Here is a 23,735-nt window from a genome sequence, read left to right on the forward strand (position 1 = left end):
GGAGTCTGACCCAGCTGGAAAAGGAAGTGCCAAAGCCCTGCCGCTGAAGGACCATAAATAAGTATGGCCATTCGATACTGTCAAAGGCCATTGAGGCGTCCAGTGACATCAAGGCCGTCTGCTGAGATACATTACCCTCAGTCATGTGCAACACCCCATAAAGCCTTGGCAGGTTGTGTCTAGTACTTCTACCAGGCATGAACCCTAACTGGTCCATGTGCACCAGGTCTTTAATTACCGACAGCACCCTGTCTGTCAACACCTTTGCCAGGACCTTAGCCTCTATGTTGATAAGGGAGATAGGCCTATAGGAACTGCACTGATCTGCCGGTTTACCCTCCTTGGAAATCACCACTATCGTGGCAGCCATTTGATCCGCCGGGAGATGACCCACCTCCTGCGCCTCCTGTAACATATCTAAGAGCGGGGGAGTATGATCGTTGCCTGCTTCTTGTAAATTTCAACCGGAAGCCCATTGGGTCCAGACGCCTTCCCCGGCTTACGCGAATTTAATGTTTTACCCAACTCTTCTACCATGAGGTCTGCCTCTAGATCATCATAGGCTTCTGGAGGCACCGTTGGCAAGTTAAAATCCCTTAGAAATTCCTCACAGTCCGCTGTCGATCTCGTGCTCACCGTGGCGCATACGTGCTCGAAGTGCACCGCGAAGGCCTCCGTGATATCACAACTGGTGGTCCGAAGCAAACCTTCTGCATCTCAGATCCCCACCACCCAGGACCTATCTCTGTCACGCCTCTCCAGCCAAGCTAAGAGTTTAAGGGCCTTGTCCCTGACATCGTAGAGTCAGTGTTGGGTGGCCAGCGCAAATGCCCGTGCCTCTCTTTCCGCTAGTGCCCGCAGGTCCCGCTGTTTCAGCGGTATCTGGTGTCCCGCCTCTGCCCATAATGCCATCTCAGCCCCTCCCTTCATCTGACTGATCTCTAGCTCAAGCTGCCTGCATTGCAGGGTCTCTTCCTTTTTCTGTGCCCCAATTAACGCCTGTGCCTGCCCCCTCAACACCGTCTTGTATGCATCCCAGAGTATGATATACGATTGAACCGTCCCTTTGTTTTCCTTAAAATACGGCTCGGAGCCCTCCTTGAGCTTATCAGTAAGTAGCGGATCTCGCAGTCCCCATGGATCTATCCGCAGGAAGGCTGCCTTATCAATAACCGGGCCTTTTAGTGTGGCACACACCGGTGCATGATCAGAGATCCCCCTCACCATGTGGTGAGCATTAGAGAAGTCCCCCACTCTATCTGTGTGTGAGAACAAATGGTCCAATCTAGAGACGAACCCGTGTCTGGCCGAGTAGAAAGTATAGTGCCCTTGTAAAGGATTGTGAGCCCGCCAGAGATCCACCAGACCCAGCGCCCTTGTGATGTCTGCAAGGCTGCATTCCCCCTGTGTGCCCGTTCGAGGGTCAGACCTATCCATTTCTGGGTTCATTACTGCATTTGTGTTCCCTCCAATAAGTAGGGTGCCTGTGGGTAGGTCCGCTATGAGTGATCTGAGCTGTGGGAGGATCACCGAGTGAAGCCCCGGCGGTATATACCATGAGCCGAACACCAGCAGGCGTGACTCCCATTTGCCCGCCGCCACGGCAAAACACCCAGCAGTGTCTGTCCACATGTCTGTAATTACCAGGGGCAGTGCCTTGCGTACAAGGTTGCCCACCCCCCTGGCCCCAGACATAAACCCAGAGTGCACTACCATGTTATAGTCAAACCGATCTAGGGCTTTACATCTGCTTCCCCTCAAGTGTAATTTCTGAATGAAAACAACATCTGGGGAATGCCTCTTCAGGTCTTGCATCACTAGCGTGCGCTGAATCTTATTGCCCAGCCCGTTCACATTCCAGAACCAAAACTTTACCGTAGCCGGGTCACCCATTGGCAGTGTATCGGGCTGTTGGCAATGGGGCCACCCAGTTCCCCCACCACTTTCTCCGTGACAACCCTCATTCTCTGCTGGATGTATAGGTCTCGGGTGCAACTTCCCCCCGCAAACAAAAACATACAACAATCCCAACACCCCCCTTCCTGCATCCCTGCTCAGTGAGTCCCCAACCTCTCACCTCCCAAACTTGCAGAGTGCCTGTCGCCCATGAAAAACCCAGAAACCCATTTGTAAGGGGTCATAGACTAGCCTCCAGCCTGAAGAGATATCTGTCTGCTGACTGGAATGTTCAGCCCCACTACTGCGCCCCGCTAAGCTTACAGATACAAACCTCCCCCGTGATGCCGCCACCCCACCAAGCAGGTCAAATAACACATGTATAAAGTGCTTATGTCCCATCAGCAGGAGTCCAAGGTGCAGGCCCCAGTGTTCGGGTAACATCATTAGAATCACCCCCTCTCTATATGCTGCACCCCCCCTACACAGGGCCACGTGTCAGTCTCAGCCCACTGAACGGTGTCTCAAGGGTTACTCATCTGTCCGTTGTCGGCGTAGCTATCCGCTGGGGAGCTCCCGGCCTCCGGGCCCGACCCTCTCCATTCTGGTCCGTCCCCAGTCGCCTGTGTCCTCCTTTGAGGCCAGCCCTCCAGCCAGTCACTCGCCTCCTCCAGCCTGTCGAAGAAATACGCCTTTCCATTGTCCAGAATTTTGAGTCGGGCCGGGAAGAGCATCATATACTTCACGCCCTGTTCCCAAAGGGCTCGTTTCACCCCATTGAATGAGCGTCGCTGATGTTGTACATGCACCGTGAAGTCAGGTAAAAACCGGATCGTAGCATTCGCGTGCCTGAGGTCGCCGTGCATTCGCGCCGCCTGCAGAATGGCATCCCAATCCCTGAAGATCAGGATGCGGGTGATGATGGTGCGCAGGGGTCCCCGGTCTGTGCTTACCACCCAGCTCTCTATGGGCTCGCTCTATTGAGAAAAACTGCAACAGGCGTTTCGATTTTAGATGATTTAGAATTAAGTCCTCCAGAAAAAGATCCACGGCTGGCCCCTCCATGCCTTCCGGTACCCCCACCACCCAGATATTGTTGCATCGGGCCCTACCTTCTTGATCTTCCAGCCGGGTGTATATGTCCGCCTGATTCTTCGTGACAATCCACACCTGCTCCTCCAAGCGTTTTGTTTTGTCTTGGACGCCCCGAATGTCTGCTTCTTCCGTGGCTACCTTGTCAGACATCTTGCGGAAATCAGATCGCAGGAGGTTTACCTCTTCGGTAACTGAGTCCAGTTTCGGCTTTGGTCGCCCCCGTCATCGTGCAAGTCCCTTCCGGCCTCTCCATCATCATACCCTATGGCAACCATATATTTATCAATGTGATTAGCCTGCCCGGACCCCGTCCCCTTAGTGCGACCCATAACGCAATCTGTGAAATAATAGGGCCGCTGTCCACCAGGCATGGCGAGGTCCACTGTAGCTGGCACCGCTCAGGGAGGCAGGGTCTCGCCCGGGTCTCTCCACTGATGCAGGCGGGAATCAGTCCAGGTGTGGCCTGGTCTCCAGGAGGACCACACCGGTGTCGCTGCACTAAGCTGGGGTCCACTACTGCCATAGGGCGGTTGTTGTCCCCACTCTCCACTCGTTTCACCAGCTGGCCGATGCCCTGGCAGCCTCGATACCCCCCTAGGACCAAAGACTCACAGCCCCAGGGGCCACACACCACTCACCACTCCGCGGGATGAGGGGGGAGCACGGGTCTCTCCATTGGTGCGGGCGACAAGCAGGTCAATTGCGACTCGACCGTCTAGGGGACCGCACTGGTGCCGCCACACTACGCTGGGGCCAAACCACTGTGGCGGGCGGTCGTTGTCCCAGTGCTTCACTCTGTCCACAGTCTGGCTGACGCCCTGACAACCTCCAGGGTCCGCGCTCCAAACACCAATCTGCGGGGAGGGGACACACGGGGCGCTCCTCCAGTGTGCCTCTGAGTCTGAGAGCCGATGCAGGGGAGCTATACAGGCCCCCGTTCCACCCGGTGGACGACCCCAGCTGCTGGGATGGGCCCAGGAACAGCAATGCTGCGCGGCCGCACCTGCACTGAGCTGGGGGGGCCTCCTGGATCCTTCACGGTCTGCTGCACTCACTCCGCTTAGGCAGGCATCTGCGCCATGGGGTGCTGCTGCCTCGTTACTGCTGTTAGTCGCCTCTCCTTCGGCGCGATGTTGAGTTTGTAGCGGGGATTACCCCTACGATCTCTGGAGGGCTGTCATCTTGCCGGCACTCGCGTTCCTCTGTCAAGTGTTTCACGGCTCCACTGCTGCCGATCCCCACCCGGTTCACGGTGCGATTTGGGCTCTGCCGCTCCCCCATCCGCTCACCGCTTGGAACGGGCACTCCGAGCCAGGATCATGTCGGATATATGGGGCAGTTCCACTGTAGACTAGCACAGCACACTCAGTCTGCGGCCATCTTCCGTGGCTGCTAGCCACGCCCCCGGGAATTTCTCTGATATTTATAATTCACAAGTTACGTTGTATCAGGTGTAAGAAGTTAAAAAGGGATTGTGGGAAATTAGGTTATTGATTGAGACAGGAGGAAGCCCCACACAGGTAACAACCACAATCTGTGTCAGGGTGAACCACAAAAGGTCACTCGATTAACCCGAGCTTATCCCTCGGGTAGCTTTGCACAAAAGTAGTAAGGCAATGTGCAAAGTATTTATGCAGCACACAAACAACAATACAGTGAAACACAAAGTAAAAAAAATCTCCAAACTAATTCAGGAAAATGGGGTAAATTAAGTTATTATAATTAGAATAAATAATATAATACCAGAATGACAAAAACTACAATCAGTAGAACCAACGATAATACATTTTAGAGCGTTTAGGGAAAATAGCCCCCAAAAGCACTAAGCGCCACTTGCAGTCATCTGGTCATGCCAAACTAGAGGAAAGTCACAAGTTCAGGCTGACCACAATTGTGTGCAGGTCGAATACAGGGTCCAGGTTAGTCCCACTGAAAAGTTACCTTCTTAGTCCAGTGCAAAGAGTTCCATTCGTTTTGGAGGAGGCTGCAAGCAACAGTCTAAATGTCGCAGAAAGAGATTGCTGTAGCACGAATAGCAGGCCTGGCATCATAGAAGGCATTTACTGTAGCTCATCATTGGTGGTCATCGCAGGCTGTCATAACTGTAGCATGAAGTGCAGATTCCTCATTGTCCATTGCCATGGACAGCTGTTGTTGGGGAAAAGAGCAAGTCTCACCGGTACTTATTCGCAGTCATCACAGGCGGCAGAGTCTTGGCATCTACTGGCCTGTTTGTAGACGCAGGGAGACCAAACTTTAGGATTTTTACTTTTACTTAAGAAAGAGCACAGTCTGATGCCAGCCAAGGGTCCAGGACCTGGAGAGGCACCACTTGAGGATGAGGGACTCACTCCAGTAGTGGCCAGCAGGGCTCAGGCAGGTCCAGGTGCAGGTCCAGGCAGGTCCAGTTGCAGCAAGACAGCTGAGCAGTTGCAGCGAGTTTCACTGCCAGGCCATGTAAACTTGAGTGCCCATGTCCTACTTTTTAAATACAATGCACCCTGCCCTCTGAGCCTTGCGGGCCTACCTTAGGGGTGACTTACAAGTATTCATGCTTAAAAGACTTTATTTAACTATTCTGATAAACATTAAAAAAAAATAAGAATAGAGGTAATGCATAAGAACTTTCACAATGGAGAATGGAAACCAGCAAAACATTTAAGGGCCAATTCGAGTCTGGCGGTCTGAGGACAGCCAGACTCATGGGAGGTGCGGCGGTGGCGGTCCAGCCACCGTCATACCGGCAGTCCGTCTACCCCATTACAAGTTGGGTGGTTGGACCGCCCTGGGACCACCACCGCCGCCAGGGAACGCAGTTCCCTGGAGGTGGTGCAGCAGTCACAGGCCACAATATGCTTGGCAGGACCGCCACAGTCCCACCAAGCACATTAGGAGTTTCCTCTCCTCAGTCGGTGTCATGGAGGTTCCTCCTTCATGTACAATGTAGCAGAGGGGAAACAAAGGTGGCCCTACAGGGCCCCCTGTGCCTCTACCGAATGTGGACGCACACATGGGGGGGCATAATGTGTGCCCCCTTGTATGCATGTACACCAGTTTCTGCATGGCATGGACTTTCAAGTCCATGCCATGCAGGAACCTTGTTTTGTGGTCCCATTGTGGTGCCCTTTTTTCAAAGGGACCGCCATGGCCACCATACCACTTTAAAGTCGTAAACTGGTGGACAGGCGGTGGCAATTCAGTGCAGGGGTGGGGCACTGGTGTTCCGCCCACTCCCGCACCGCTGAAACTCTTATTCAGCCCCTTAGAGTCTTTTATGATTTCTGGGAGGGGTAAGGGGAGTGGGGAGAAAAAGGAATAAGGGAAAGAACCAATACTTAGATAAATATAAGAAATGTGTCCTCATATGTGTAAATCCAATAAAAAGATTCAAAGAAATTGTAATAATGTAATAGTAATAATGTACAATTGTCCTCATTTCTGTAAATCCAATTAAAAGAATCAAAGAAATTGGAATAACAATGTAATAGTAATGATGTACAATAATAACCTGTAAAGATAAGAAACAACGAGGTATAATATATTCATGGTGGTTGGAAGTTCTTTGGCAATATATAATATTCAAGCTTAGATTTTTGTAGGAGAGATAGAGATGCCCTTGCTTTCTTATTTTTCCACCAAAATTTGGAAAGCATACAATTTAGTTTCTTAAAGGTAGCTTTAGGGATCTAAACCAGTAACATATAGCCCATATAGAGCAAGAGAGGAGAAATCATCGAGACAACCCCACAAAGAGAAATAAAGGGTATTCCATGAAGAGAGTAAATTTTCAAACTTAGTAAATAGTTCCTTAAAGTTAATAGTAATTGAGTTGTGCACTGAATTTGTGAACCAGAAAACCTAAGTATTTAATCTTAGAGGATAAAGCCCAGTGCAAACCAGCATCTGTGAAGGACTGTTTAAAGGTGTACTTATTTAAAGGGAGGACTTCAGTTTTGTTTTTGTTGATTTTATAACCTGAAACAGTAAAAAAAAGAGTTATTTCAGTAGTGTTGGAAAGGATTGCTCCAGGGAAGGCAGGAAAAGAAGAACATCATCCACGTAAACCATCATTTTAGATGACTATCACCATAAGAAAAAACAGATATGGGTGTATTGAGGCAAATACAGAAAAGGTAAGGTTCAAGAGCAAGAACAAATAATAACAGGGATAGAGGACATCCCTGTTAAACACCTCTATGAAGATTAAAATATGGAGAGATTACACCATTAACGACAATAGATGCCTGCCGGGATTAATATTTTACAGAGATGAGAGCAATTATCTTAGGACCAAAACCATGCCAGGCTAGAGATTCTAAGATAAAATCCCAGTTGATCCTGTCAAATGCTTTCTCTGCATCTATTGTTATCGCTTCAAGAAGCATTTTAAGGAGAGGAGCTTTACTAAGGACATTAAGAAATAGTATAGTATTATCGGATGCTCGTCTGCCTTTTATGAATCCTGACTGTCCCTTACTAATAAGATGTGGAAGAAAAGATTTGAAAAGAATTGCTAAGAGCTTCTCAAAGATCTTATAATCTACATTTTCTAACGAGCTAGGATAGCAAGCGTGGGGTGATAATATTTGAATATTTGATAATATTTGAAAAAGGTAGGAAAAACTCTACAGTAAAACCCTCTGGTCCTGATGTTTTCCCTTTCTTCAAAGAATTCAGGGCTTGGGAAATCTCAGTGGGAGCAATATTCGTCAGCAAAAAATCTAAGTCAAGCTGAAAAGGAATAGATTTGTGAGCTTGCTGTAAATAGTCATCAATAAGAGAATGTTGTACAGTAGTTTCAAGAGTATATAACATTTAAAAGAAATTAACAAATTCATTCAAGATATCTTTATGTTTGGTCAAAGAAGTGTTGTTTAAATTGACTAACGAATCTATCTTATGTCGTTGTTTCTTCAATTTAGGATAATTAGCCAGTAGTTTACAAACTTTAATCCTGCCATCGTAATAAAGTGCATTACTTTTTAACAAAATGGAAGAGGCATCATTTGCGAAGAGAGCATTAAAGTGTGATTTGACATTGAGCGTATTTTGGAGATCCATATTCGATTTCTAAGAATAATATTTGTGTTCTAAGTTCTTGATGGAGTATAGTAAGGATGTGTATTCTTTATTCTAAATTATCTTCTTCTTGGCAACCTAATCTATGATAAAGCCATGTGTAGCAGTTTCAAACGTTTCCCAAATGACAGGAGAGGGGGGTGTTGGGAGAGTCATTAATCAAAAAGAATTCAGAGGCAAATGAGGTAAAGGACCAATAAAATTGTATATCTTTTAGCAGTGAGTTATTAAGTCTCCATCTATGAGAGTCAGGTTGATCTGAAAGTATTATAGAACTGATCAAGGATTGAACTATATGTTGTGCCAAAGGACTGGAAACAAAAATATAATCTAATCGTGTAAGGGTACTGTATGTAGCAGAAAAGAAAGTGGAATCTCGTGAAATGGGATTGGAAAGTCTCTAGGAATCTATAAAAGAACCATTGGAAATCGTGGAATGAAGTCGCTTGTGCATTTTGTGAGGAGCACACTGGACTGAGGACTGCCTGTCTAAAAACAGGTCCAAAACACCACCTAACATAAAGTAAACATCATTATATTAATTTCATTCCTGAGTGACTTCAGGCCAAAAAAGATAATCAGGTTGTGTTGGGACATAAATATTGAAAACAGTCACATGGATATTTTGACTGAATGGTTAATAATAATCCATCTGTCCTTGTCATCCTGTGATAAAACAACAAGATTTAAAGTTTTCTGACATAAAATGATAATATCGTTCTCTTATTAGCATTGAGAGACACAAATACTGAACCTACCGAGTCATGTTTGAGTTTTAATGCTTCGGGCTCTGTAAGGTGAGTTTCTTGAAATAAGGCTAGATCAGGATCTAATTTGGCTAATAGGGGTAATATTTTGTGAAAGGACTAATAAAACATTTTATATTCCATGAGATTACTCTGAATTTAAAACAGTAGGAAATTAATCGACATAAGGACTATCCAATAACTGACAATTTTTCAATGAGAAAATTATGTAGTATATAGAAAAAGATAAAAGAGAATAGGAATAAATGATACTACAGAGGGGATGAAGGAAAAAAGGGGAACAGGGAGGGGTAAGGTAAAGAAGAAAAAGAAAGGATAACAAGAAGAGACAGTGCATGTCAAAGACTGATGACTGAAGATGCATCCCTGAATATGTGGCAGAAGGGAGAATGGGGTGGTGAAAAAAAATATGAGGATGGCATGGAACAATATATAATTAGGCTGGGGAGGAACGATGTAAATAAATACTGTGAATCTGTCAGGAAAAGGGAAAGAAAATGTTAACATAGATATAACATAATTAGGAAAAACATCACATCTAAAAGCACAACATGAAGACTTGATAAAGCATTTCAGAATATATTAGTGCATAGAGGACTCAGCTGCATCCATGGTATCCACCAGGTTAAAGATTATACATTTCCTAAGTTCAGCCCGTTCTTCATTCAAGGTGGTTTTATTCTGGTAAGTGACTTTGAAGAGGCATGGATAAAAAAGTCTATAGCAGGTACCTAGATTTCAGCCATTAGCTGTAGCATTGGATACATCCATCTTCCTGACCGACCATGTGATTTGTTTTTTTATTTGGCCACAGCAAGAACTTTCAAAAGATCTGAGAGCTTCCAAAAAAAGAGAATAATTCCTCTCTGTTAAGTAGATGGCACAGAAGAAGAAAGACTAGGACCCAGTTGATATGCTTGTTGTATATTGAGATTAGTGGAAGGAGGTAAATCGAACAGTTGTGGAAGAAAGGATACAAAAAAGAGTCAATCCTTCTATGCCTTCTAGAAGACCATAAATACAAAGATTATTATGCCTGTTTCTGTTTTTCCAAGTCTTCCTATAGTTTCTTGAATTGGGTGACCTCTGTCTACAATATCTCAATTTTATTAGTTTCATTATGCAAGTCACTGACCTGCTGCTCCACCAAAGACATCCTTGTCTTAATGAGGGACCATTTCTCATCAAGATGTTGGATATGTTTGTTGGTCTCTTCAACAATAGGGCGAAGGGCTCAAATTTCTTCCGGTAAAATCTCTAATGATATAGTAGATGGTGTTTTTTCAGGAGAAGAGGGGTCATACTTGAGTCTCTTATTTGTAGAAGAAGGTGATTGAGTCTTTACTGAAGAGAGAGGCGTAAATGTAGAACGAGGAGTGGCTGAGTGCGCCATTTCGATGGTTGATACGAAATTGTCCATGCAAGGAGTTCCCAGAGGATGGTTGAGTTGGTGTTTTGGGAGTAGACTGAGCTTTGTTGTTAAAGAGCAGGTTCTTTAGTCTACCCATACAGCAGTTTTAAAGACAATACTCAGAAATTGTCACACACTGGTATCATATGATCCAAAATGGTAGTGAGAGAATGCAAAATGCTTATACACAGCATGTTTATTGAGCTGTGAACAACAGAGCAGTCATGCAAAGGTTATGAGAAGAGCCCTCAACATTCTTATCAAGTGAGCGACATGATGTTCAGGAGTGTGAAATCTTTTTTTTTCACAACGTCATTTTATTGTTGATAGCCGGTACAAGTCTGGTGCCACTTGGAACACTAGTAATATGTCAGTATCGACAATCATGCTGATATCAACATTTTCAATATTACTGCTGCTTTGTTTGTGGAGTAAACATCTTAATATACAACTTTTAAAAAACAAACATTAGTGCCATACAAAACCTGTAGAGAGAACAGGTATGTCTTACATGCAAGGGTCGAAGCCGTTCATTTTGGAGATAGATACAGTCAGCATGTATGTAACAGCATAGTACCATCACCCCGGCAATTCCTCGATAATAGAAACAGGAGGGACAGGCTCTAAATACAGCCCTCTATAGTCTGCCCACCTCTTCCAAATGTTTCTGGGGACACCCCCTTGTCTTAAAGACAGGCTTTTCCAGACTCATGGAAAAATCTAGATTTTTCTTCCATATTGCAGCCGATGGTGGGGAATCAGCCTTCCATGCTCTGGCAATATCTTCCATAGCCAAAGTGAGGCCAAGGAATAACAGGTGACGCTTGTATCTGTTGCCGCCCAGGCCCTCAGTGATGTGCAACATGGCCAATCATGGGATATCCCACCCCAGGACCTCTGACAAGCATGTGGTCACCCCTCTCCAGAACCTCAATAGAGTCGTACACAGCCATACTGTGTGCAAGAAAGTGCCCTCTGTAGCCCCGCAGCACAGTCAGTGTGGGGAGGCAACCAGGCCAGTGTGCCACAGTTTGTGTCTGGTGTAATAGACCTGATGCAGATACTTGAATTGAATAAGTCGCATCCGGGTTGCAATCGCTGCGCTGCATGGGGACTCCAATGCCTCCACCCAGTCATCTTTGTCTAGGGAGACTAGGTCCAGCTGCAAGGCATCCCGAGTGTTATGTAGTGTTGTGGGGCTATTGTTTAGGAGTGTGCAATGTATTTGGTTATTTTATGATCCCCCAGCTCCCGCATGAAAACTTTGGCTTCTACAGGATTAAAGTCTGGTATATCGGCTTGTTGTGCTAGATATGGTGAGAATTCATAGCAGAATTGCCGATATCTAAAGAATTGTGAACAGGGCATGGCGTACTCTGTCTGGAGTTCCTGGAAGGACTTTAAGTTCTGACCATGCATAACTGCCTCCATTGTGTCTATCCCAATAGCCTCCCAACCCCGAAATCCGGACAGCTGTGTCAGCTGTGGCAAATGACTATTTTGCCACAGAGGGGTTTCCTTCGTCAGGTGCCCCCACCATCCCATTGTGCCAAGTGAGGGTTTCCAGGGCATGAACTCCATTTTGGTTGCGGGTGGCAGTTCCCAGGAGTGTTAAATCTTGATGACCATTATGTATGAGGGAGAATGCAGGCTGAATTTATTTAAAGAAAAAGTACAGTAAAAATGCAATAGTTAAATGAAACAGATATTGCTGGTAAACTGTATTCCAAGTCAAGGAGAGCAAAGAGTATTTCTGGCTAAGTGTGTCTCAATAATAGCAGAGCAGATAACATTTTGTATAAGAGACAAGCTCAACAGAATTAGCGCAGAGCACTTATCTGTGAGGAACAGTGATTCAAAATGACAGCCGCAAGCACCTCATTGGTATCAGCCGCGATGGAAACAACAAAAATAACTTCGCCTGGCCTTATGCTGCAAGAGCAGCATTCTCCTGGGAGTCCAAGATGCTTGTTGGACTAGTTCCTTTGTTAAAACATGTTAAGGGTCACAAAAAGCAACATCTGGCATGCGGCAGAGCTTCCGAATAAGGCTACCATCTCAGGTGGAATCTAAGCCACGCCCCATGATTTATAAGTATTAAAAAAGAAGGTTTAGGCCTAGCAAAGGGTTTATTTTGCCCAGTCCAAATGATAGTTTAAAACTGCAATACAGGATGCAGTGGCAGACCTGAGATGTTTTGCAGTGCTTCTGTAGTGGGTGGTACAACGAGTGCTGCAGGCCCACTTTCTTCCCCCTGCCTCTACCATGCCACCGAAAATCTTGACTTTTGAGACACTGGTCTTACATGAAATAAAGGAGATACAGTCCAAATCTGAATTTGTCCCTTACAATATACCCATCAGTGAGAAACATGCCCTTGAAAACCTCAGCAATAACTCACAAATAGTTATCAAACCAGCAGACAAGGGTGGCGGTATCGTGATCATGGACATAGACAAATATGACACTGAAATATTACGTCAACTCAACAACACTGCCCATTACCGACCCTTACCAGCAGATCCCCTTCCAGACATCCGCAAGCAAATACAGACAGTCACCACCCAAGCATTACACTTGGACATCATTTCCAAAAAAGAATACTTTTTCTTAAATAACACACACCCTCGAACACCTGTCATGTACGTACTACCCAAAATCCATAAAGACTCCGCTAACCCCCCAGGACGTCCGATAGTGTCTGGCTGTGGCTCCATATTGGAGCCACTTGGAAAATATATTGACTCCTTCTTAAAATGATTTGTCCCTTTGACAGACACCTTTGTCAAAGACTGCACACACTTAATTAACATCATTGAGGATACCCCCTTTGACAGTGACCACGACCTCATGGTAGGTCTAGACATCGAATCATTATACACCAACATACCCCACTCGGAGGGCCTCACTGTCATAAAATCACTCCTGGATACCCGTCCCAGACCCACTCGCATCCCCTCTGATTTCCTCACGGATCTCCTACGAATTGCACTTACTAACAACTACTTCCTATACAAAGATACCTTTTTCTACAGATCAAAGGTGTAGCCATGGGGGCATGTTTTGCTCCATATTTTGCCATACTGTATGTCCATCATTTGGAAACCACTATTTTTCTCACCCCCCTGAATCCTTTTCTCAACAAATTAATCTGTGGCGACGCTATATAGATGACATCCTTCTACTTTGGCATGGAACACATGAACACCTCCTATCATTCATGACCTGGCTCAATAATTCTCAGAACCATCTCACATTCACTAGTGATGTTAGAACTAATGACCTCCCCTTCCTTGATCTAACGCTGCATGCAGAAGAAGGTTCCATAGGTACTAGCCTCTATCGCAAGCCCACAGAACGCAACACTCTCCTGATGTATTCCAGCTATCACCCAAGAGGTTTAAGAGATGGCCTACCCTATGGCCAGTTCCTTCGTATCCGAAGAAATTGCAAATGGCGCAAAGACTATTTTAGAGAGGCCGCCATTCTATCTGAAAAACTGATCTCCAGAGCTATCCCAAACGCATTGTATCCCGTGCCTCTAAACGGGCATGGTATTGCCATAGGGAGATCCTCCTCTCCCCCTCGGTGAAAAGAACTAATCTGCGCAATCCATTTGTCACTAACTACAGACCGTCAAGTAATTTGATTAGCAAAGTGATACAAATGTCAAACCTGTGCGGCTTGTAACCTCACCCACAATACAAAGGAATTTGTTACACCAGAACAAACATACCAACTGAAAAACCTTTCCAACTGTCGTACAAACAATGTTATCTATGCCATCCAATGCCCGTGTAATCTCCTCTACATCGGCCAGACAACACAGATGGTAAAACAACGGATTTTTCAACATCAAAGCTGTATAAGATGCAATGTGGAAACTGCACCCCTTGTTGCGCACTACAAAGACAAAAACCACTCGGAAACCGATCTGATTTGGCAAGTAATTGACCGCCCAGTACTTTCACTGCGAGGTGGGAATCTGCAACTCCTGCTGAACAAGTGTGAATGCCGATGGATCGCACGCTGTGACTCGGTCAATCATGGATTGAATACTTTGGATGAGTGAAACACAGTCACCAATACATCCTATCTTCCTCAACTGTTCCCCTTGACATTGTCTCCACATAATTCATGTTGGGAGCCTCATCCCCCTCTGGATCGCCTGCTGGCCCCCACTCCTGCTTCTCTCTTTTTCTTTCTCTTTTTTTCTCTCTATTTTTTCGTTCTGTCCCGTACCTTCACTGGAAATTTGTATACATTTAATTATCTGAGAACAGTGTTTTACTTGAGACACATGCTACTAATTGTCACAAATTGTGTCTATCATTAAGCTTCACACTGCTTTTTAATGCCATTGATAACTAATGCCACGTTTGTCATTATGCGCAGAAAATTGTCGATCTGTCTCTTGAACGTTTTTTCGTTTTTTCCGTTTTCTCCAAAATGTACAGAGCATTGTCGATATTATTATAACTCAAAGACGTCGTAACTTCAAGTTGATTTATTTATAACACCCACCAGCTGTACATCTATTCTCTCAGCTCCGTGAACATAACCGTCTCCACTACTCTAATACATTCTTTCTGATGTCACAACATTCTCTTGAGTAGCCAAGACTTAAAGGGAAAGTTACAGCACATCTTCCTTATATAAACAATATACATAAAAATAACAAATGAAAATAGAAAAAAATATGAAAACAGGAAATTGCAACTTAGATTGTTTACATAAATAACTAATAGACCAAAAGGCTAAATAAATGCTGGACAACTCAAAATAATGAAGTAAAACAGTACTGATTCTACTAATATTTTACAAATTAATCTTGCAGATACAATGGGGGCCTCCTGACTCTAGAACCATGAGTAGGTGAATCAGAACGAGGACAATCAACATTACATTTGGGAAACCTTGACTGAGGTAAAGAGCTTCTGTAACCACTCTCCTTTGAATATTTTGACAAACGAGACATACTCCATACATCACCCCCTTCAATACGCATAACCGTCTCCACTACTCTAGTACATTCTTTCTGATGTCACAACATTCTCTTGAGTAGCCAAGACTTAAAGGGAAAGTTACAGCAGATATGTCTCTTGAAACGTTTCTCTTAGTTAGTTTTCTCTTTAATTAACTGCTGCCACATTTCTTCCAATTTACAAAAGTGAAAATAACATACAGCTTAATATGTGGCCACCTATAGCCTCGAACCCCTCACTCTCGGTGTCTTTCCCTAACGCTACTACGTCCCATACTCCCCCTCTTCTCTTTCTCCTGGCTGTCCCCCTGGGGCACTGTACATGAATTCTCTGATTACAGGCCCAGCTTTTGCCTTACGCTACCCCGATCATGTGACACCCTTCCCAGGACTTAACGCTACTTCCCCGCACACGCCGGAAACGACCCGGACGCTTCACTCGCCCGATCCTTCTTCGTACCCGGATTCATTCCCATCTGCTGATTTAGTCACTCACGGACCGATCTCCATTGACAATTTCTCGAGGTAAGACCTGACAGGCTCGGACGGTTTTATATGCTGTTTTTTCCACTATTTGCAGCCTTCCTGACTCCCTCCTCCCCTTTCCTATGTGTACAGATTTGAATATCATACCCGGCGCCCGGACTCCTTCATCGCTCCAGTTTGCAGCCCTAAATTGATGTTGATCCCTCACTGCAGGATGGTTTGAATACCATACCCGGCGCTCGGACCTTTTCATTGCTCCCAGTTGCAGCCCTAATTTGATGTTGATCCCTGACTCCAGGATAATTTCCCTTGGTAATTATCAGACACTAGCTACCTGTTCCTACTGGCTACCTTTTAAAATCGCTTTACCTAGCCAAACTGATCGTGTTACTTTCTTTTCTTCTCCCCCCCTCCTCTCCTCACATTCCCAGGGCACACACAACGCGCTGATCTGTGTTCGCGTTTTTTCACCCTTCGTATACCCTCGCTTTCAACTTTGATTGGACTCTTTGACCCTTACTAAGCTCAGGTAATCAATTTCATCACCCCCCCCCCCTTCTTCACTTTCAACTTTGTTCTCTCCTAGACATTTCTAAACCTACCTCTCTCCTTCCCCCTTACAGCACTCATTTAAATTATGACCATTGTCCTGATGATGGCCTGAAATCAATCAGGCTGAAACGCCGTCGACCCCACCCAGCAAAGAATTTTGGCATTGCTGTGGTCAATGCAATTTGTTCATTGAAAAAACTACACTGTATATAAATATTTTGTTTTCTTTGACCACATTGTTATTTTATTAATTTTCGCCGTTCACGCTGCCTTTCACCCTTGTGTAACTGGTTATGTACTTGCTATGTCATTTCATTTCATAAGGCTTTATTCGGAACAAAAAAGCAATGTCCATAAAAGCACACATATAATAAAATACAATAACGGTACGATTACAATCACAATAAACAGCTGATAATTAAAAAGAAGACATATAATACAGGCAGGGGGAGAATAAATAATTAAAAACTTATACTTTTCCTAACATTGATAGCCTTTAATAAGAATGTAGCAGTAAAAAAAACAAATGTCAGGGTGGTGCAGATTAAAGAGCAATTTCATGGAATCATGTACAGTCCTGACACCAAACTTAACAAAAATGGGTTTTAAAAAGGCTTTACGGAAGTTCCCATATAATTGACACAGCAAGAGAAAGTGCGTAGTGCTTTGTGCTGACAAGTTATCACACGGACAGGGACCAACAGGCTGCTTGTTCACGGAAGTGAAGGCGACCAGATTATGCACAATCCCCATTCTTAGTCTAGTTAAAACAAACTGATGCGAAACTCTGGTCACTTGGGTCAAATAAGGTTGATAACCCTCCATTTCATTCATATTGCTGTAACGCACACAGGTGGATAGAATGCCAGTATTACAGGCCCGTCTCTCAGTTTTACACATCAAAAAGATATGCTTCATTTCTGACTTTGGAATTTCTGAAGCCCCATATCTATCAGTTTTAATATCAAGGCCATAGATCTCCTGGAAACTGTTGATAATATATTTAATCCATGGGATCTTTAAATGGTTATCAACAGTGAGACAATCATTAATAATAGCTCTGTTTAAAGATGTCTCTTCTTTCAGCCAAATTGACTGCCACAGCAATAATGGCCTCAGGAGGATCAGATCATTCAGAAATGGAATACCAAGTTCTCTATGGACTAAGTCATTATAAACAGATTTGGGCAAACACAAAAGTCTTTTTAAAAAGACATTCTCCTCCACCTGTAAGCTCCCGGCCGGGGCAAAACCCCAAACCGCCGCCCCATAAAGGGCGGCGGAGAGGCATCGTGACTGAAAGATCTTAAGCATATCGCTTATCCGTTTATCCCCTAATTTAGTGGCAAAAGTAAAGACCCCATTAGCGCTCCTTGCCATCTTAGCTCTAACACTTATATGCTCGCTGGCCCAACTGCAATTCTTGGAAAACGTGATACCAAGATAACTGAAATTATTGACTTGTTGGACCCTATGTTCATCTATATAATAAGAGTGGGGCTTACTCTTCCCCGGCCCACACTCCATGGTATAAGTTTTGGTTTTGTTAATCACTAATTTTCTAGATTTAATGAACTGTGAAAACCCATCCATTAAGCGTTGAAGGCCTATCGGGGTCCTGGACAGTAACACGGCATCGTCCGCATATAGTAATACCGGGACGCTAATATTACTAACTCTAGGGGCATCTGCCGCTACCGTCTGTAGGACGGAGTCCACTTCATTAATGAAAAGGGTAAAGAGCAGGGGGGCAAGAACACACCCCTGTCTTATGCCCCGTCCGATCAAAAATTTGGTGGTACACTCCCCACTATCGTACGCTAGTACGTAGTTTGACATAGAGTCGTGCCAAGAAAAAGACAATACCCTCAGGGGCCCCCATTTCAATCAACTTGGCCCAGAGAATTGCATGGTCCACCATATCAAAAGCACTACTCAAATCTGCAAAGCAGAGATAAATAGAGCCCTTCTTAGCCTGGGTGTATTTCCCAATCAAAAGTTCGAGATTCAGACATTGCTCGATCATCCCGCGTCCCTTTCTAAACCCATACTGGCAGTTTGCCAGGATGCCATTGGATTCTGCCCATTCTTCCAGCCTGACCAAAAGTACCCGGCTCATTATTTTCACAGAGGAATCCAGCAGGGAGATGGGATGGTAATTCTTCACGTCCCCCCGATCTCCTTTCTTAAATATTGGAATTATAATTGATTCCTCCCAAGTTGGGGGTACCCCAAAACAAACTGCTGCATTAAAAACTTTAACCAGCATGGGTCCCCATACCTCCGGGACTAACTTATAAACATCGATGGGCACCCCATCGGGACCCTGAGCCTTTCCCCCTTTGCTTGCACCGATGCTATCCAAGACCTCGGTGATGCTGATGTCCAAGGGGACAATGGGCCAACAGTCAAACTGGTTACCCATGGCTTTATCCGAATCAAAAATTAATGAAAGATGGGAAATCCATGTTTCCATACTGACTGTAGATGTTACTTCTGGTACCTTCTCATCTTTTAAAAATGGACAGTTAACAGTGGCCCTAAATAGTGTACAGTCTTTCCTTTCAGCAGCCTGTGTCAATTTGTCCCAGGCCTCGTGTTGTAACTCCGTCTTCCTTTGCTTAACTGTAATCTTATAATTTAATCTAAGCTGGGACGCCTGGCTCCTATCTCTGGGTTTGGTTGCCAGTGCATCTTTAAGCTCTTTGAGTGCGAGGGTGCAAGCATGATTGAACCATCCCCTTTGCTGATTGGACTTACGCTCAGCTGATTTGGTAAATTTTTGATCAATGATGGAATTAATTCTAATAAAGTGTTGAATAGAATCGGCGGTGACGTCAGCCTGCTCAAGAATCTCAATAATTTCAGATAAGCAGCAATTAATAATTAGATCAGATGTCATTTCCGCTTTGTCGCCTTTCCATCTTAACCTTGTACCATTTGGTCTATGTGGTTCAACATTAGCTATAACCCCCGTTTCAAGTACAGGTTTTTTATTCCATATAGTAACCTCAACAGTAATACAGTTATGGTCGCTAAGCATTATATCCACGACCTTAGGTGCCAAACTCCATGGGACAAGACTCGATGACAAACTGATAAAATCAATAACAGTATTTGCCCCCCTCCCAGAAAATGTGGGAATACTCTCACCTAGATCATTCTTTTCATTGACCAATATTTCCATATCATGTGCCGCTAAGAGATGGTTCAGGGATTCCCCATACTTATTATGAGGGAAATGGAGATCCGCATCCCCAAAGCGGTTTGTGACCCCACACGTACAATGGTTGGAGAGGGGACATACTGCAATATTAAAATCCCCCACCACAACATTTGAACCCGCTATAATATCAATCAGAGCACTACCTAGTGCGTCTACCACCAGGTGCCTGGTGCTGTCAAAGATATTATTATAAAAATTAATTAAAAGAATATTTCTTCCGTCCTCCTGAGAAAGCCATAAAATCTGGGAGTGAGCCCCCACTAAAACATGTTTTTTGACAATAATGGGTAGTTTGATAGAGATCAAAACCAGAAGCCCTCCCTTAGCTCTACCGTAAGTAGATGCCGTAGCAGGTAACTGGTAAGAGACAAAACCATTGTAACCGGAGAAATTTTTGCACCAGGTTTCCTGGAAACAGCAGATATCGAAAAGGTCGATAAATTCTAACCACCCCAGACTATCTTCTTTGGATGCTAAACCCGCAACATTCCAGCTGGCTAGAAAACTACTCGAGGACCCAGTAGATGTTTCAATAACTTCATCGTGGTTAAAAAAGCTTGGACTCGGGCAGTGGTTGTCTACTACAGGCAAAACCCCACTTCCTCCCTCAGCATCACCCACGAAGCTGGATATCGGGCAACAGTCAAGAAGCACACTAACATTAGCTGGGGGCCCTATAGTAATTCCTTCTGACTCTACTCCACAGAATACTGTTCCAACTTCAAGCAGCGCCTCATCAAGAACCAGTCAATCATTAGAGTCTAAACCACTCAAGGGTTGAAACCGGTTGGATGTAACCACCTCAAACCTACTGGGCACACTAGAGGCACAGCCACTACCACTTCTAAAACCATTGGGGGGTTGATCAATTGAATGTTGATAGAAAAATCCCAAAGGTCTGAGTAAGATTCCCTGGTTGTTCAGGGGTCGAGAAGTGGCTCTGAGCAAGATAGTAGTAGCAAGTTGGGGATTTTTAAGGTTAACAATTACACAATCACCACTAATACTTTTGTGGGAGTTCCCAATCCAGTTGGCTCTGGTAGTGCTTAGAATTTGATCGGACAAAGCTACTGGGAACCCGCACTCTCAGTTAAGCCAGGCCACAGTTTTAAACTTCAGGGACTCATGGGTTTCTAGGTTACTGCGAGTCCCGGTGTCTGAGAGTGGTGGAACGTTGGTTAAAACCACCACATACGGTGCACAATCCGGGGGTAAGTTAGGTGTCGGGTATCCATATCGTTTAGACTTCGCTTCGATGTTCCCTGGCTTGACCACTGTCGCAGTTTTAGTTGGAGTACTTAAACACACCACTGGGTTCGGTACAACTACAGTATCTGGACATGAACCCCCATTAGGTATCTTAAGGGTCTCCATTACAGGGCCATTGACCTTTATAGATTCTTCTGGGCTAACCTTTGACCCAATATGTGAATTCAAAAGGCCTCCCAACCTCATTACTTCCCCTGAAAGAGTATCAAGTTTGTCCATTAAGGGTTTGATAATTTTATCAAGCTTTGCATCTATAATGCTAATCAGAAGCTCTAGCTGCTCAGGGTCTAATTTAATTTGGGAGTTGTTAATTACTGTACCTGGGTCACTAACAACACACTTGGGTGGGGGGTCAGATCTTTTTTTATTATGATTCCCCCCCCCGTTTTGGAAGCGTTATCCTACCTAAACCCCTCCCTGATCTTAGTACTCTCTGGGCTCTCGGAGCAGGAGAACGTGGAACTGGTGTTACATGGGAAGACTCTGGCGTGATCAGGTTGGGGTCTAGTTCTACATGGGTAACCGTAGTTGAAGGTGCAGGAAACTCCAAGTTATCACTAACATCCCCTAATGTGGTGGACAGGGAGATAGATGAGTTAGGAGCGCTGGGTAATGGGGCAGAGGTACTTCCCCGACCCAAGGATTGTCGGCGCTCTTTATTAATTTTGTCGACTACTTTAACGAGATAATTGTCAAGGGTAGCTGAAGTAGGACGCGCGTTCTCCTTGTTAACTTTAGACATCTCTAGATATGCATACAGCCAACTCTGTGGTTAAAAAACCGAAAGAAGCCTTAATTGGGAGCTGCCAGTATCCCTTAATACACCTATGTTAAAACGCTATCCTACATGCAAACAGATAGCAAATGGGGCACAATAACAATCCCTAGATAAAAGACCTAATGATAAAATGTTCTATTACCCAGTTCTGTGTGGGCGTTTTCAAAAAGTCAAGGACCAAAGTCTGTGGCCCAGCCCAGCCTCGTACTGCCCCGGACGGCCACAGACGGCCCGCCCTTTGCCCGGGCTTCGCCCGGCGTCCGCATGCATCCGCGACGCGGAGGGAACTACCGCAATTTATGCGCCTTCGGGCGCGCTGGTCCTGGAAGTGGGTGGGCGGTGCAGGATGTTGGCGCAGGGCTTGCTGGGAACTGTAGTCCCCCCCCCCACAGCGGCCGTGAAGCTGGCAATCACCGGCGGCGGGAGGAACAAACAGCGTCAGGGCCCCAGCAGCAGAGAAAAGGTATGTCCACCTAGTCCCCTCCTCAGCCCTTTAAGATGAAGAGAAAGTCCCTACTCCTTAGTGGGAACTACCGCAATTTATGCGCCTCCGGGCGCGCTGGTCCTGGAAGTGGGTGGGCGGTGCAGGATGTTGGCGCAGGGCTTGCTGGGAACTGTAGTCCCCCCCCCACAGCGGCCGTGAAGCTGGCAATCACCGGCAGCGGGAGGAACAAACAGCATCAGGGCCCCAGCAGCAGAGAAAAGGTATGTCCGCCTAGTCCCCTCCTCAGCCCGTTAAGATGAAGAGAAAGTCCTGATGATGGCCTGAAATCAATCAGGCTGAAACGCCGTCGACCCCACCCAGCAAAGTATTTTGGCATTGCTGTGGTCAATGTAATTTGTTCATTGAAAAAAATACACTGTATATAAATTTTTTGTTTTCTTTGACCACATTGTTATTTTATTAATTTTCGCCGTTCACGCTGCCTTTCACCCTTGTGTCACTGGTTATGTACTTGCTATGTTTTAAATTACTTCCAGCTGAGACGTTGTTGTTTGTTATAAACTATTGCCCGGTCTCTGCTGGGAAAACGGGCTTACTCCTGTCCATTGTATCTTTGCAGGCCAACTAGTAGCATTTAATTTACAGGCCATGGGTACATGTGGTACCATTTTCTAGGGGCTTTCAAGTAAAATAAATGTTCCAGTTAGGTGTAGGCCAATTTTAGCATACTTGCCGGAGAGAGTACAAGCATTTTAGCACTGGTGGCAGTGGTAAAGTGTATAGAGTCCTAAAGCCAACACAAATAAATTCAGCAAAACAGGTGGGGTGAAGGCAAACACTTTGGTGGAATACCACACCAAGAATGCCAGGTCTAACATGGATAAAAACATGTTATGAATTTTTGGTATCAAATTGTAGACCAGCTTGCTAGTGTTTCTTTGTGATACTTCCACACGTTTTCCGATTGATGTTTAGAAGGGAATGCCATGTATCATGACTTGTTGAGTTTAGATATTTCACCATTAACATTAGGCATTTTCTTACATCATTGGTGGGTGATGTGAATAAGCTGCTTTCCTCACAGTGGTCCAGAAATGTTTAAGGTTTGGGCTTGATAAAGTTGGCAACTGCCCTTGGCTTCCATGTTCCAGGTGCCCCCCCCCCCCCCGAGAAAGTGATCATTCCATCTCCATTCCACCTCTTTTTCTCTATCTTAACCTCCCTGCCTCTCAGTGGCTACTTTTACTGATCTCTCTGTTTCTCTCCTTAGCCACTGTCATCTTATCATTTTTTTGTGCCCTGGGACTTATTTCAGATGTTTTTGTGTGACACCAGTCTTGTATAAGTCAGTATTATTTGGCATTATGCAGCTCTGAATTAATAGCAAATTATTAATAAACTTCAAATTTATTCCCAACATGGTCCCTCAAAATATGTTTTGCCCAGGGCCCCAAAATGCTACAGGATCCCAGCTTATCTATGCACAGAGAGGGGCGAGAAGTGCCACCCTTCCTTTTGTCCTCCCTAGAAACACATATAGCGCACAATAAAGAAAAGGAAGAGAAAAATCATAGCATCCTCACTTCAGCATGAGCAGCCCTCTATGGTATAAAAACTGCCCTGTCTGTGTCAGAGTGTTGTAGCACAACCTATGATGAAGCATGACACTATATAGTGTGTGAGGGCAGTTTTTATATCATAGAGGGCTTCTGATGTCAAAGTGAGGCTGTTATGTTTTCCCTCTTCC

This window comes from Triturus cristatus, chromosome 2_1 (assembly GCF_964204655.1).
Source record: "Triturus cristatus chromosome 2_1, aTriCri1.1, whole genome shotgun sequence".
NCBI lineage: Eukaryota > Metazoa > Chordata > Amphibia > Caudata > Salamandridae > Triturus > Triturus cristatus.